Source organism: Passer domesticus, chromosome 11 (assembly GCF_036417665.1).
Source record: "Passer domesticus isolate bPasDom1 chromosome 11, bPasDom1.hap1, whole genome shotgun sequence".
Lineage (NCBI taxonomy): Eukaryota > Metazoa > Chordata > Aves > Passeriformes > Passeridae > Passer > Passer domesticus.
The window spans coordinates 21,679,466-21,693,393 of NC_087484.1; the positions used below are offsets into that span (position 1 = coordinate 21,679,466).

The 13,928-nt window shown below is 48.0% G+C and overlaps 1 protein-coding gene across 4 annotated transcripts in view; it reads left to right on the forward strand.

The window, feature by feature from the left end:
- The window catches only part of HDLBP (high density lipoprotein binding protein), a 38,641-nt gene that overhangs the window by 2,675 nt on the left and 22,038 nt on the right, over window positions 1–13,928 (forward strand). The window contains exon 1 of one of the 4 annotated variants that reach the window (XM_064435728.1): window positions 11,210–11,312. The exons of 1 other annotated variant lie outside the window; for it this stretch is intronic. The gene's annotated coding sequence lies outside the window, so the exon portion shown is untranslated. Of the gene's footprint in view, window positions 1–11,209; window positions 11,313–11,504; window positions 11,523–12,743; window positions 12,762–13,928 lie in introns of those variants that run through there. 2 more of the 4 variants (XM_064435730.1, XM_064435731.1) reach the window with 2 other exon arrangements.

Here is a 13,928-nt window from a genome sequence, read left to right on the forward strand (position 1 = left end):
TCTGAATGAATGGTTCACTTACCATAACTGGGAGGGTTTTGTTAATTTCAGTGGTGGGTTTCTGTAGAGTATGATATTTATGTGGAAATGTTTCTCTTTGAACAAAAGCCACTCAACAATGGTTCAATTTTGTTTTGTATTCAAGAATTCTACAGAAGGAAATCCTCAGTTCTGTGTTGTGCAGAGCTTATAAAATAAACCTCAGAGTGAAATAATGAGACTGGCAAGTGTTCCCATGGGTGTTTTGAACCCTTAGGGGAATGTTGTGGGATGTTGTGACAGTTTTGACAAAGATGTACAGAGTAGGGGTGGCTTCCCCATCCCTGGAAATGTTTAAGGCCAGGTTGGACAGGACTTGGAGCAGCCTGGCCTAGTGGAAGGTTCCCTTCCATGACATGGGGTGGAATTGGATGGTGGTTAAGGTCCCTTGCAACCCAACCAGTCTGTGATTCTGGGATTCTGTGCACCCTTCCATGACCTGGGATGGAATTGGATGGTGGTTAAAGTTCCTTCCAACCAGTCTGTGATTCTGGGATTCTGTGCACCACTGAAGAAGCTGCAACAGGGTTTTTAAAGCAGGCTGAGAAAGGTGTGTTCACCCAGGAGGTAACAAGTCTGACTTGTCCAGGAGCATGCTGCTGAGAGGCCCAGGGCCTGCAGAACTTCTGCAGCATGTGTCTGTGCAGGAATACAGTGTTGCTATATTAAAATATGAAAACAGATACAGACGAAACAGGAAAATAAAACCCAGCTGCAGGATTAAGTCTCTGTTCCTCTTCCTGATTACCCTACCTTTGAAAGCAGGATGCTGTGTAGCTTGTTGGGCTTTGCTCATGTTTTTTTATTTTACTTATTGTTTTTTCTAGGCCTTTGGTCTAGAAGCTGTTCCTGCAGGGTCTGTGCTGTTCATTGTGGCCTGTGAGATTGCATTTGGAGTGGAAGGGAGAGCCCTGGTCAGTAGGGCTTCTTGGGGAAGGAGTTGCAGAGGACTCAGGTGGTCTCTGGCCTCCAGGTGTTCATGCTAGACTGGTGATTAAGTCAAGAATCTAGGACTTGTTTCAAGAGCTCTTTCCATTTTAGAAATTCCTAGGTTTAAAAGAACAATTTTGGGTTACTAGCTGATCCTGCATGTGGTATTAGACCTGAGAGATTTGTATTTATATTTATCTGCCCTTCAGCTTTAAAAGAAAGCAGATTTTTAGGATATAAACGATCTATTAAAATCTGGTGATTTGCATTCCCACCTTAAATGATAAGTCCTGAATGCCTAATGCCTCTAGTGATCTTTTTCCACATCTTCCTTCTGTGAACTCATGTTGGACCTTAGCTCTCATGGTGCAACTTCAGTGGGAGGAAATCAAAGTCAGGTTGGAAAAAGATGTGTCAATAAATGGAGTGGAAAAGTTCCAGCCAAAGCAAGAGGAGAAACTGAGTTGCCAAAGGATTTATGTGTTCAAAGTTTTAATTGCAACAAGGAAGAGTAATCAGGCTGTGATTAGCATTCTGAGTTTATTTCATAAAAAAAAGGTGTGTTAAAGCTGAAATAGTTAATTTGTCCTTCATTTAGGTGATCTGGTGTTTCTACCTGCACAAGGTCTGATATTTTCCCAGCAGTCTTGGAGATGTACAGGAATCACTTCTGGCAGCTTCCATATAATACAGATATTCCTCTTTGAGCCTGCTGCTGGACTTCACTTGTCTCTCACAACTGGTTCTATGTTGTTGAATCTTGCATCTGGCAGATATCTCAAGCCTCAATGACATCTACTAATATTTTACACCTTATTTCTATATCTATTAGCATGTGAGTACCTAAGTCCACGTAAGCACTCCTGTGGGGGCAGAGGGCTGACCTTGGCCACAGCTGCCTGGCCCGTGGGAGCTGCCTGTGTTGCTGAGGCAGCGAGGGAAACATGTCACTCTTTTGTGAGGAGAAGGGGTTGGAGCAAGGAGTTATGTCCAGCCAGAGGCACAAAAGAGGCACTTGCAAAGCAGCAGGCAGAAAAAAAAAATAGGGAGAAACCTGAGAGAAAGGATAGACCACAAAAGGCTCATCTAGAGGAAGTCATAACGAGTTTAACTTCAGTGGAAAAACAGCACTAAAGAAGGGAAGGGATTGGTTCAGTAGCTGCAAGGCACAAAGAAATGGTGACTCACAGGAAAAGTTTTGCCTTTGAGAGGATTGGATAGTACAGGCATATTTATGCGACCTCCCTTAAATGATGTTATTTAATTGAATTGCAAAATAAAATGGATTTACTTGTTGATGCAGAATGGAAGTAGTACCAGATTCTCTTACACTCCACAGCACAGTGTCTGGAGCTGTTTTCCAGCAACAGTTTTGCTGTTTTACTGACAAGTTTTCAGTGATGAGAGAACCACTTGGGAAAAGTTTGGGGATGGAACAGATAGATTTATTTAGTATTAATGGGAAAAAAGTGACACACCCATCCCTCCTCCCTGAATAAAAGACCCCGACAACAAAACAAACTCAAACATGGAAACAAAGCAAAACCAAGAAACAGAATTCTGTAAGGAACTTGCTTTTAAATGTATGTCAGTGTGATTCTGGTAAAAGTATCCACACATGTGTAACTTGTGTGTATGCCACGTCTTTTACCTGCAAGAGACATACCTGTGAAGCAAAGTTTCTGGGCGTCCTCATATCATGGTAATTGATACTTGTGTGCTCTGAATTCAGCAACATCCCAGAAAATAACTGGATTTTAAGGAGGAAAGACTTGGAACCCTGTTGTGTTATGACTATTCCAATCCTGTTTGGAGGAGGCAGGACCCAGCTTTCTCTCTGTGTTATTGAATTGATAGTTGCTTGTTGAGATCTCTCTCAAAGCCCATGAAATGCTGTGTGACCCCAGGTAACGTGTCAGGATTCTGGTTTTAAAGGAAGGTTACTGGTATCATATGCTGTCCCAGTAAATACCATGAGGCAGGTGTAGCTGACTGTCACAAAGGTAACCTCTGGCATGCTTTTCATCAGGGATTGGATAACAAATAATCTTCTTACATCATTCAGATTTCAGGCTTGGTTCCAGGTATTGGCACACAGCACAGCCATCACTCCCTTGCCCCTTTTCCCCACCCATGCTGGTTTTGGTTGACTGGTATTTCAAAGGTTTTACAGCAAGTTGCTGAAAAATCAGCAGAGGCTTTTTTTCAGATGAGCACTGGCTACCTTTTTGGCCAGTGCTGGAGTCAGGTGGTACCACCTGCTGTAGCATCACTTGCTACTTCTCTTCTGCTTTTTTGTAGTCCTGTGTTTTTGTCTATCCCTACATTTGTGGCACTGGGAATTGAACTGGGTATTTAAAAAATAAACTGGATATTTGCCAAAGATGAGTGACAAACAAAGCCAAGGGCAGGCTGTGTGGCCAGAAGAGGGACCTCAGGCATGGGATGAGTACATGGGTTGAGTTAGAAAAAAGGAAGAGAGTAAGGGATGGCATTAACATTTCCCCACTGGCAGGGCCAAAAGCAAAGCCAGGGAAAGCAACTTTAGGGGAGGAGACCAGGAATAATTGCAGTGGACTTATTACTGCTTGCCCCAGAAGTTGAGGGGCATTTTTGTATCTCCAGTGGGCACTGGAAATGGTGTGGACTGCCTGACTTCTCCTGCCTGTCTGAAAGAGGAGAGCAGGGTTCTGTTGTTTCTACAGCCCCAGCAGTTTCCATTGCTCAGGAGAAAGTAAGTTTGCTGTTATCTCTGTGCCAGTGATAAAGTTGAAGGTAAAACTGTGCTGGAGCAGTTGAAAGGAAAGCTGAAAAGAACAGCTCCCACAGCAGGCAGGGTGAGAGTGGGAATGGGAATATGTTATGGTTGACCTGCTAGTGCATATGCCTTTGTTTTCAAAGTGAATATTTCAGCACTTGGTGCAGTGTGCAGGGATTTAGGTGTTTGGTCTTACAAGAGCCCTTGGAATGTCTGGAGAATAGCAAGTTTTAGGTATATGACTATTGCTTAAAAGTTGTGTAGCATTGAAGAAGCTTAAAAGTGAATTTTTACTCTTTTAGTTTCATTAAATGAAAATCCTGAGTAGATGGCTCTGTTGCTTGCAGCATAGCTGTAGGTAAAATGAGAGCAAGCAGTGAGTATTTACAGAAGGTTAGAAGTTCTTGCAAATTTAGGAAACATTACCCCTCTATTTTATTTGAAAACTCATCTTGCTCAGGACACCATTCCAAGTGGGTGGAGGACTGAGCAGCATGAGGTATCAAAATAAAAAAAATTGTACCCAAAATCGTTCATGTCCTGTTCCAGTTCAGCCCAAAGATCAGCAGGGTAGAACTGGGAATGATTCTGTTATGGAAAGGGGTTTTCAGCATAAAATAATATTATTTGTAACAATTAGGGGGAATAGTTTTACTCTGAATTCTCCCTAGCCGTCCTTCTCTCCTTTCAGAGCAGGCTTAGAGTGGCCTTGCAAATTTGGAAGGGAAGACTGTCTGGGTTTTTCACTGTCAGTTTAGATCACTGTGATGTAATTCTGTCTAACACATGAAGAGCCTTTTGCTTGGCCTAGTAGAGATTAGGAATTAGTGCTTGTCTGTGGATCTGCTGAGCCCCTGTTGCATGTGCTATGAATAGGACAAAGGGAAGGCAGTGCTTAAATGGTGAGGGTCCGAGCACTGCTTTTCCAAAGTGGCAGTTGGAATCAGATATTTACTTTAATGCTTTTTCAGAGGAATTGTTGCCAAACTGAAGGTGGGTTTTTTTCATTTTTAAATAGTTCTGTCCTGCTCCAAACAAAGCACTAGCCTCCCTGCAAGTTTCAGGCTTTTATTCTTTCAGGTGTTTTGTTTGTTACAATAATGCTGATTTTTCTGGGTTGTAATTTCAAGCTGCTTATTGCAACTGAAAGATAGAAATAAAGAAAAATAAAATTTACAGAATTAGAGAGTCCCGTGAAGCCATGTGACTTGGGAAACTGGAATTCAGAACAAAACATACCAGGGCACATAGAAGTTTATAAAAATGGAGCTCTGGCATTCTCTTGAGTCTTCGTTATCCAATAAACATTATGAACTGAGGAATCTTTAAAATCTTTCAAGGAGCCTTGAACAACTTTGCTGAGGGTTTTTTTTTTATATTATACCTTGACTCAAAGTAGCTAAGCAAGATTAAAAAGAACCGTAACCCAAACAAAACGGACAAAACCAAATGTCTGTTTACATTTTTGCTTAAGTTGCAATTTTTCTGCTCCTCCCCTGAAAAGTGGCACTGGGGAGGTCTCATTTAGTTTGCCACTGTTCTTTTTTCTTTTTTTTTTTTATTTTCTGTATATGTTTATCCAATCAATATGAAAGGAAGTGATTGTTGTCTTTATAAACTGCTGAAAGCAAGTACTTAAATTCTGCCCTGCCAAAGACCAGCTTAAGAGCAGCTGGAGGAGGGTCTTAGGGGTCTGGTGACAGGTTTGAGTTCAGGGACACAGCTGACTTACCTTTTTCCACATTAACTGTCCTATACTCAGAAAATGTAAAGTTTCAGGCTTGCAAATTCCTTGCCTTTTCAAGCTAGGTGATGTAAAGTGCATGAGAGCTGCTGGCAGCATTTCTTTAAAAAAAAATTGCCACGTGTTCATTTTATATTGCAGTGGCCAATGGAGAGAGATCAGGAGACACTCAAAGGTAAACAAAAGAACTTCAACCCAGTAGCCAAAGGAGAGCAGAGTGAAACTTTCCATTTGAAGAACAGGAAAAAAAAATACTGCATACTTTGTTCTGCAGTATCTCCAAAGTCCTCATTTCTTGGTAACTGGGATATTAGCAGGCTTTGGAAAACACCTCTCAGCTCTCTAATTGTGGAAGATTTTTGTTCTTCTGCAATGTAGAAGTTCTGCAGCACCCCTCTGAAAGCACCTGGGAGTGATAAGCACACAGTGTGGTGGTAATTTAAACTAAAAACCAAGTTCAGATCAGCATAAAGAGCCAACACTGAAATTTGAAGTTCTAAGTGCAAGTAAGAAACCTTTTTTCACAGTAAGGATAGTCAGCTATTGGAATAGGGTGCCAAGAAAGTTTGTGCAGCTCTGGAGGTTTTCAAGACCGGAGTGAGGAAAGCCCTGAATGCCCTGGTCTGACCCTGCTTTGAGCAGGCCCCAGAGTCTCTGACCTCCATGTGTTGCCAGATATTCTGAGTTTCTGTGATTTCTGTGCTGTTACCACTTTCCAGGCGATATATTTGGAATTCTTTTCTGAATCACTTTTTCCATTTTGAGTCAAAAAAGTGTTTTGCTTTACTGTAAAACTGGAAGATACTGTATTTTACTTTATCCCTCATGTTTATTCCTCATGGAAATGTTTATTGGTTCCCCAAGGCCAGGAACCTGCAGTTTGCTTCTACTCCTTAAAAATTCTACTCCTTTGCAACTTCTTGAAAGCCAAGTTCATGTTAAATCAGATTTCTCTCACAGTGCAAGTGGAAGGGCAGACTCAGACTGGTCCTCTGGCTTCCTTCTGCTTTGCTTTTGAATTGATTTTATTAAACTGTCCATTGATTTTTTTTTTTCTTCCTCATCTCTGAAAAGGCATTTGTTTTGTCACAGCACCTGACATCCAAGGATCACATCATTCTGAACAACCTGAAATGAAATAAAGAGTCCACAGAGAAAATCAAGATGCTGTGTGTGTATGTGTGTGCACAGCCAGGGCAACCAAGAGAATTTTGCTGGTCAATTCACCAAATCTGCAGCAAATCTAAGAGCAGAGCTTGCGTCTCTTTACTGGTTCTTTTTTGGTTTTTTTTTCCCCATTAAATCTTGTTTTCTCACAGTGTCCCTGTATAAAACCAGCAGCTTTTCCTCCCTCTGCAGTCAGAAGGTCTGATGCTCCTTGTTCACACTAGAACTCTGTCACACCAGTAAGTTGCTCCTGCTCTTCCTACCTATTCTGCATGCCCCTTGTATATTAGGGGCATATAACATAATATTATATATTATGTTATAGGGCGCCCTGTGATAGTCTAGGAAGGGCAATGTCTATATTCTTTGCTAGCTGGTGGTTGCATAATTTTATTGTCAGAGTGCCCATGAAATAAGTCTTTTAAAGACCCATATTTGCCTCAGAGGCCTGCTGAGGTTTGTAATTTTCCTTCAACATCCAGTCAGCTCTTCTGTTCCTGCAAGAGCATTGCCCTCAATAAACAATGTGGGTTACCAGGAGAAAGGCAAGGGGTGTTGCACCCACCTGGGACCCTGTATTTTATATTTTATACCACCCAGATCCTGTGTGAGACAAACACACACAGTCACTCATCCTCCTTCTACCACCCTCTCTTCTTCACAGTGTCACTAAGTGGTTGGAGCTGGGATTAGTGTCTAGGCTTGGGTAGACTTTTCTCTTTCTACCTATAATTCTCTAATTGGGTATTTACAGTGGGCCTCTGAAGATGGTGGAGCTGCATTAAGTACAGCCAAGGGGCAGAACTTAGCCTACAGAATCATTTCTTCCCAGCACTGATGTGTGAATGGGGGAGGTAGGTGTCTGATTTGCACATCCCTGGAACTTTTCTTCCTCATGGCAAATAAGTAAAAACTAGGCTCAAAGTCAGAGACATAAGCAATGTGGACTCACATTCAGTCATTTCTTATGATGAAACTTTTTTTATTCTCTTAGCAGAACTATCTATATAGTTTGACTCCTAAATTCAGTTTAACAGGGATTTTCTGTAGAAATGCAAATGTTCTGTTGGAAGATCCCCTGGCGAGCCACAGCGATAGCTGTGGAGCTGAGACACGTATCCTGCTTTGGCTGAGAACCTCAGTACTCTCTGCCATACAAGTGCCCTGCATCCTGAATCCTCTTTTGCTTGCTTTTTCTAGTGTGATGCAAAGTATACCCCCAACCCTTTTCTCTTCATGCCACTGGCAAGGGATGTGCTGAAATGGATGCTTTCAGGGGGTAGCTCTTTTGTGGTGTTCTCTGACTTGAGGGTGTGGGATAAGCACCCAGAGTACAAAAAGGGTGCTTATTTGTACAGTTTTAGAAATCTGGAGTTATATTTAACAGGAAATAAAATCACAGCACACTCTTTGGAACATACTTGGGTTGCTTTCCAAATAAGGCTTTTGGTTTCTGGCAGGAAAAATAGGACTCTGTTATAACAACAGAAAATACAAATAGGCTAGAAGAAATGCTTTGCAAAATCCCAGCTCAGCCGAGGGTGGATGTGCCAGGAAAGACCAGCCTTTTTGCTCCAGTAGTTTAAGGTGCAGTTTCCTTTCCCTCTTTCCCTTCCCCAAGAGCTCTGGGGTGAAGTGATCATGGAAAGCTTCTTAACTCCTTAACCTTGCCTTCACATGGGCGAACACATGTTCCAAAAAAACAAGCCCCAAACCAGTTCAGTGTTACTTTTATCTCTGTGTGTGTGTTTGATGTTTTTTGCTGGTCCCATTTTTGTCCTCCCTCGGACTGGTGATATGAGCTGCCAGCCTGATAAGTCATGGAAACTACACACTGCCCAATCCTTCACCCTTTCTGCCACCCGTTGGTGCTCTCTTTGGGAGGCTTATTTTTCTTTTATTCTAACAAGCCATGAAATTTGGGCCTATTGTAATGCTGCCAAAATACAGGTTGCCTGAGGGAGAGTGGTTAGTGTTTGTCCAAAGGTTGGGTGTCTTCTTCTGTCTCCATTCCCCTCAGCTACCAAAAATTCCTGCACCTGGCTTATAGAGGAGCCATTTTACACACATCTCCATGACAAATGTATTTTAAATTTATTTTTTAATGTGAGGTTGTAGTTTTGGACAAGTAAGTAGACAGAACAGACCTGAAACAATCCCTGCAAACCCCTCTCTACCCAGACTCCATAGCCTCATTGAAGAAAAGGTATGGGATGGAACACGGATGGTCGATGTGCTGGTGGGAGCAGGAGGTTGAAATAAGCCTCCTGGCACCCTCTAAATGTTTTTCCCATGCACAGTGTATTGCACTTATGTACTTAGTGAATGTGGGAGGAAAGGTGAGCTCTTCCCCCTGTACACACACCTCTTTCCCTGTGGAAGATCTTCCTCTAAGGAGAACAGCTTGTGACACGTTTCCTTCAGCAGAAATCATTCTTTGAGGGTGGCACACAGTGAGGTGCTCCAGGCCTTCCAGTAGCTTCTGGGACTGGCAGACTTCCCTCCCACCACTTGCAACTACAAATAAAGGAAGAGCAACAGGCAGAGGAGGATTGTCTCTTAAGCAGGCCTGGAGAGGAAGCTGTGATAGAAGCAAGAAATCCATAATGATCTGGCAAGCTGTGGCTGCAGCAGTACTCTACAGAGAAAGCAGGAGAGGGCCATGCTGTTATCCCAGAGGCACAAGGTGGCATGTCCCCACAGAGGGCCCTGCTAAACCAGATAATGAGGTGGAGTTCAGGGAGAATGATGTTGATGCCTTGGTGTGATGCTGTAGGCTGGAGGTTGTGATGCTTCTCTGGTTCCCTGGCACAGGGGATTGTGGTACTTACGTTAGAGTTAATTGGAAGTTAGGAGTGTTGAGAGGAGCTTTGCACTGGGGAGATACACATGAGGGAGCAAAAGCACCTGAAAGGCATCTGCACCTTAAGCAAGGTCCTGAGTCCCAAATTACAACACCCTGCACTGCAGCTGCTGCCCAAAGTCTGGAGGTGCTGCGGTTTGCCCAGGTCCCTGGAGCTCTGCTTTTGCATGAACCACCAAATGCCTTGTTGGGAGCCTTAGTGGTGCTTGTGGCATCCCCAGCCCAGGTGGTTTGTGTCAGAGCAGCCAGAGCCAGCTCCTGCAGCAGATATGATGTGGCAGCAGTGGTTGCTGCCTTTCTGTGGAGAACCCCGTGCCTGGAGTGGTATTCCTGCATCCTCCAGAGATAACAGACTTTGAGGAGAGGCTGGGCTGGGGGAAGATTGACACCATGGCCAGGCACCTCTGTGATCTATTCTTGATGACTGTTCTCCTCTGTTTAGCAGACTTCCTGATTTCACCCACAAGTGTATCTTTATAGTTATAAATTGTGTCAAAAAATTCAAGTGTTTCGATGATGTCCTCCCAGCCATAAGATAAAAAGAGGAGAAATGGAGAAATCTACTCTTGTTTATTAATAAGTAATAAATTTACTAAAGGCTAAATACCATCTATGTTGCCATAAATACAGTGCATGAAATGTCTAAAATTTACTGCATGTACTCAAAAGCAGTTCACCCAAAGACCTCAGATTTTTGTGGTCAGAGCTCCACAGAGCAGCTTTCGTTTTGTTTGCTGGGATCTGGGAGTGAGAAAACCAGTCACGAAGTGTAAGTTATGAATTATGAGAAAGATTAATGCTTTGTAGGAAAATGAGCTAATGCAAAAATCAGTTCAAATTTGATGTATTTTTACAGTGATGGACATGGGACAGGTTTTTTCCTTGGTTCCCTGAGGGTGCAGAGCTAATAATTAAAAACATCTATATTGCACCAAGAAATAAACATCCTCTGTGCAGGAAAGGAGAGTATTGTGCTTGCTGGCTTGCCTTTCACTTCCTTCACTCTTCCTCATTTCTAAATTAGAGACTGGAATAAGAAGAGGGACTCGTTTTAACTTTTCTGGGGTATAGGAGTGTGTTGTGGTTTGGGGGGTTTTCTGTGGTTTTGTTTAACTTTTTTTTCTACTCTTACCTTGCCCCTTCTGCCTGCCTGCAGCCTCACTTGGGGTGGCTGCTGCTGTGACACCGTCTGTGCAGGAGGAGGTGGATCCAGCTGGGGCCTCGCTGTCCCTCTCCACTCGGGAGCGGGCAGGAGCCCCAGCTGTCCGCTCTCTTCTCTAAGCCGCGGTTTTCAGGCTGATCAGAGCCCTCATGAGCTCACTAACCCTGCGTGAAACCGCGTTTGACCCAAGTGGGTAATCCTGAGCTCTGGGGCTCGCTGAGGGCGGTTCGGTGTTCCAGCAGCCCCAGCCCCCTCTCCGCTGGGCTGCGGGCGGGAGGCGCGTTCCGCGGTGCATCCGCAGGAAGGTGCAAAGGGCCTGAGCCGCCGATATCGGCCGGGGAGCCGGCGGCGGCGCGGCCCCGAGGGCGCGGGGCGGGCGGTAGCCAGCCGCCATTCGCTTCCCCTGCCGTGCGGGAATGGGCCGCCGGCAGAGCCGCAGCTCCCGGGCCGCTCGGCCGCAGCGGGGCGGCCCCGGCGGCGCAGGGCACGCGTGGCGGGCCGGCCCCGCCGGGAAGGGGCATGTCCCGCTGACGTGCGGGCCGGGGATTGGCAGCGGCCCGGCCTATATAGGCGGCGGGGCGGGCGCCGCGCCGTTCTCCCAGGAGCGCTCCGTTTCTCCAGAAGGGCGGGCGAGCGGGCACCGGCCGGAGTGAGTCACGGGGGACGGGGGGCGGCCCCTCCGCCGCGGCCGCGGCGCCGACGTGGAGGCTGGCGGGGAGGCCCGGCCCGGCCCGAGGCGGCCTCGCATCCTCCCCAGGGCACCGACGTGTCGGCGCTGCCGGGAAAGTCCGCGCTAACTTCCCGCCGGCCGGGCCGGGCAGGGCAAAGTCCGGCGAGGGAGGGCATCCGGCGGTGGGAGGTGGGGAAAAGTGGCCCCGCGGCGCGGCCTCGGCCGGCGGTGCCATGGCTGTGCCGGCCGGCAGCAGCTGCCGCGTTTGGCCGGCGATGGGGCCAGGCCGACGGGGAGGCCGGGCCCCGCGGCTGCCTGGGGAGGGGGCGGCCGGGCCGAAGCGCGGAGTGAATCCCGTCGTTGGTGGGAGAGGGTTAGTGGCGCAGACAGAGGCGGTTCGGGGCCGTCTTAGGGTCTGATTCCGACAGGAGCTAAAGCGGCCGGAGGCGAGCGTTCATCCGGTTCTGGTCAGCCCGCGGAGCGCCGGCGGCGGGCAGCCCAGCCTGCCCCGGGTCGCGGGGCCGAGCGCTGCCCTCCTGCCGTGGCTATAGAAGGATGAGCGCCCTGGCCACCGTCGGCGGGGGGAGGTGCCAGCGCCGGGCTCGGAGCTGGCCGTGCCCGCAGCGCTCCGGCGGCCGCGGAGCCGCTCTCCCGGCTGTCACTGGGCCCCGCGGGTGCTCCTGCCCCCCGCTCGCCTTATGCGGCCGCCCCCGGCCTGCAACCCACAGGGCCGCAGCGGGCTGGCGCTGCCGGAGCTGCGGCTGCAGCTGCCCCGTGGCACTGGCCGCGCCCCGACCCCGTTCCGGCCCCGTCCTGGTGCGCTGGGCGCGCCCCCGCCGCCCCCTCCCGCTCGGCCCCGCGGGGGGCGCGGTGACAGCGGGGCCCGCCGGGCCCTTTAAGGGCGCCGCCCCGCCCCGCCGCCCCGCCCCCGGTGCCGCCAGTGCTGAGGTGGCGCTGGCGGCGCCGCCCGCCCGGCCGGGCCCGCGGGGCCTGCCGGCTCCCCCGCCCCTCGGCCGGGCACGGCGGGGCCGAGCGGACCTGGGGGGTCACGGCGGCGGTGCGGGCCTGGGTAGGCTCCGGGCGCTGATGCCCGGTCCCAGCCCCGCCGCGAGGCGCTGTCTCTGGCTGCCCCAGCGGGACGCGGCCGGGTGCACGTCCTCGGTGGCGGGGCCGCCACAGGGCTCCTCCTGGCCGGGGCCAGACGCGGTGGCGGGGCCGGCGCTAGTGGAAGAGTAAACATGGGGGATGGGTCAGCGCTGCCCGCGGCCAGGGCTGCGGTCGTGTTGCGCTCTGTGATGCATTAAGTCGGGAATCGCTGCGGAGGGAGACTGCATTCTGCCACGCAGCAGCTGACTGTCAGCGTGATTCCCTCGAAACGTGGGGAGCTTGGGCCTCCAGTCTCTGAGGGAGCCCGTCGGTTTTCAGAAAGCAAGTATTTTCATCTGTGTCCACTCATCACCCAAGAGGTTTTCCTTGTCATGTGTGAACAGACCGAGGACAGTGCCTACCACAACCAGCCCAACCCTGCTGTGTGTGGTTCTCACTGCATGACATTAACAAAGTAATAATGTTTTTATTAAATATACTTTTAAATAACATGTAACTGACATTTCCATCCACAAGAACTGATTGTGTTGGCAGTGTAACTCATGACTTTGTTTCTCTTCATACAAATGTTTCCCATGTGATTAGGTCTGGCCCTTGCTGGAGGTTATTTTTAGGATGATTCTCTTTATTTGAGAATTCGTTCTTTATTGAAGTGTGCTTTAGACTTCTGTAACTATTTGGTGCACAAGGCCAGCACTACAGGCAGGTATCAACCAGGCAGTTTGAAACCTGTTGACCCAGTCAGCTGCATGCTGGCATGACGTAGCTGTAACCTTAGTTTCAAAACCTAAGTGGGAAGCCAAGGAGGTGTAAGATCCAAATGCAGCACTTGAACTGCTGGTTTTGATGTTACATTTAAAATACCATTCTAATGGTTGCCTCTGATTTTGGCCAGAGATGAATCCCTGAGGCCTACAATATACCAGATGCTTGGGATTGCTGGAGATGAGGAGTATTTGTTCTTAGCTTCTTGTATGGGTGATGAAGCAGAAATTCATATGGATAAATGCTGCCCTTTGATTTTGCATTGCCTGCTCTCTGAGGTGGAGGCTGCAAGGAGGATATGTGCAGCTGCTGTGTACACAGTGAAACCAGCAGCTGTGCCTTGAGGTTGTGTCTTTCAAGTAGGTGCTATATTGGGTGTTGTTCACTGATTTTTTATCCTTACCCTCCTCCTCTAAGGAGGAAAATACATGCAAGATCAGCCAGGTGGTGTTTTCTGGAGAAATGAGAGTTATAAGCACATCTGTGCCTTTAGCAAGGCTCTGGCCAGAGCTTGACAGCTGTTTGTGATGTCTAGCATGCTTCTCCTTCCTGCCTTCATTTGGAGCTTGCCACGAGGTGGTGGCACCCTCGTTAGTGACCTAGCAGGCTGGAGGAGCTGCCACAGAGTCTGCAAGCCTTGGTGAGATAGTCTGGAACAGGTGCCATGGCAGTAATTTGCTTTCCTTGGATCTGTAGCAGCTTGAGCAGCGCAGGCATGTACCG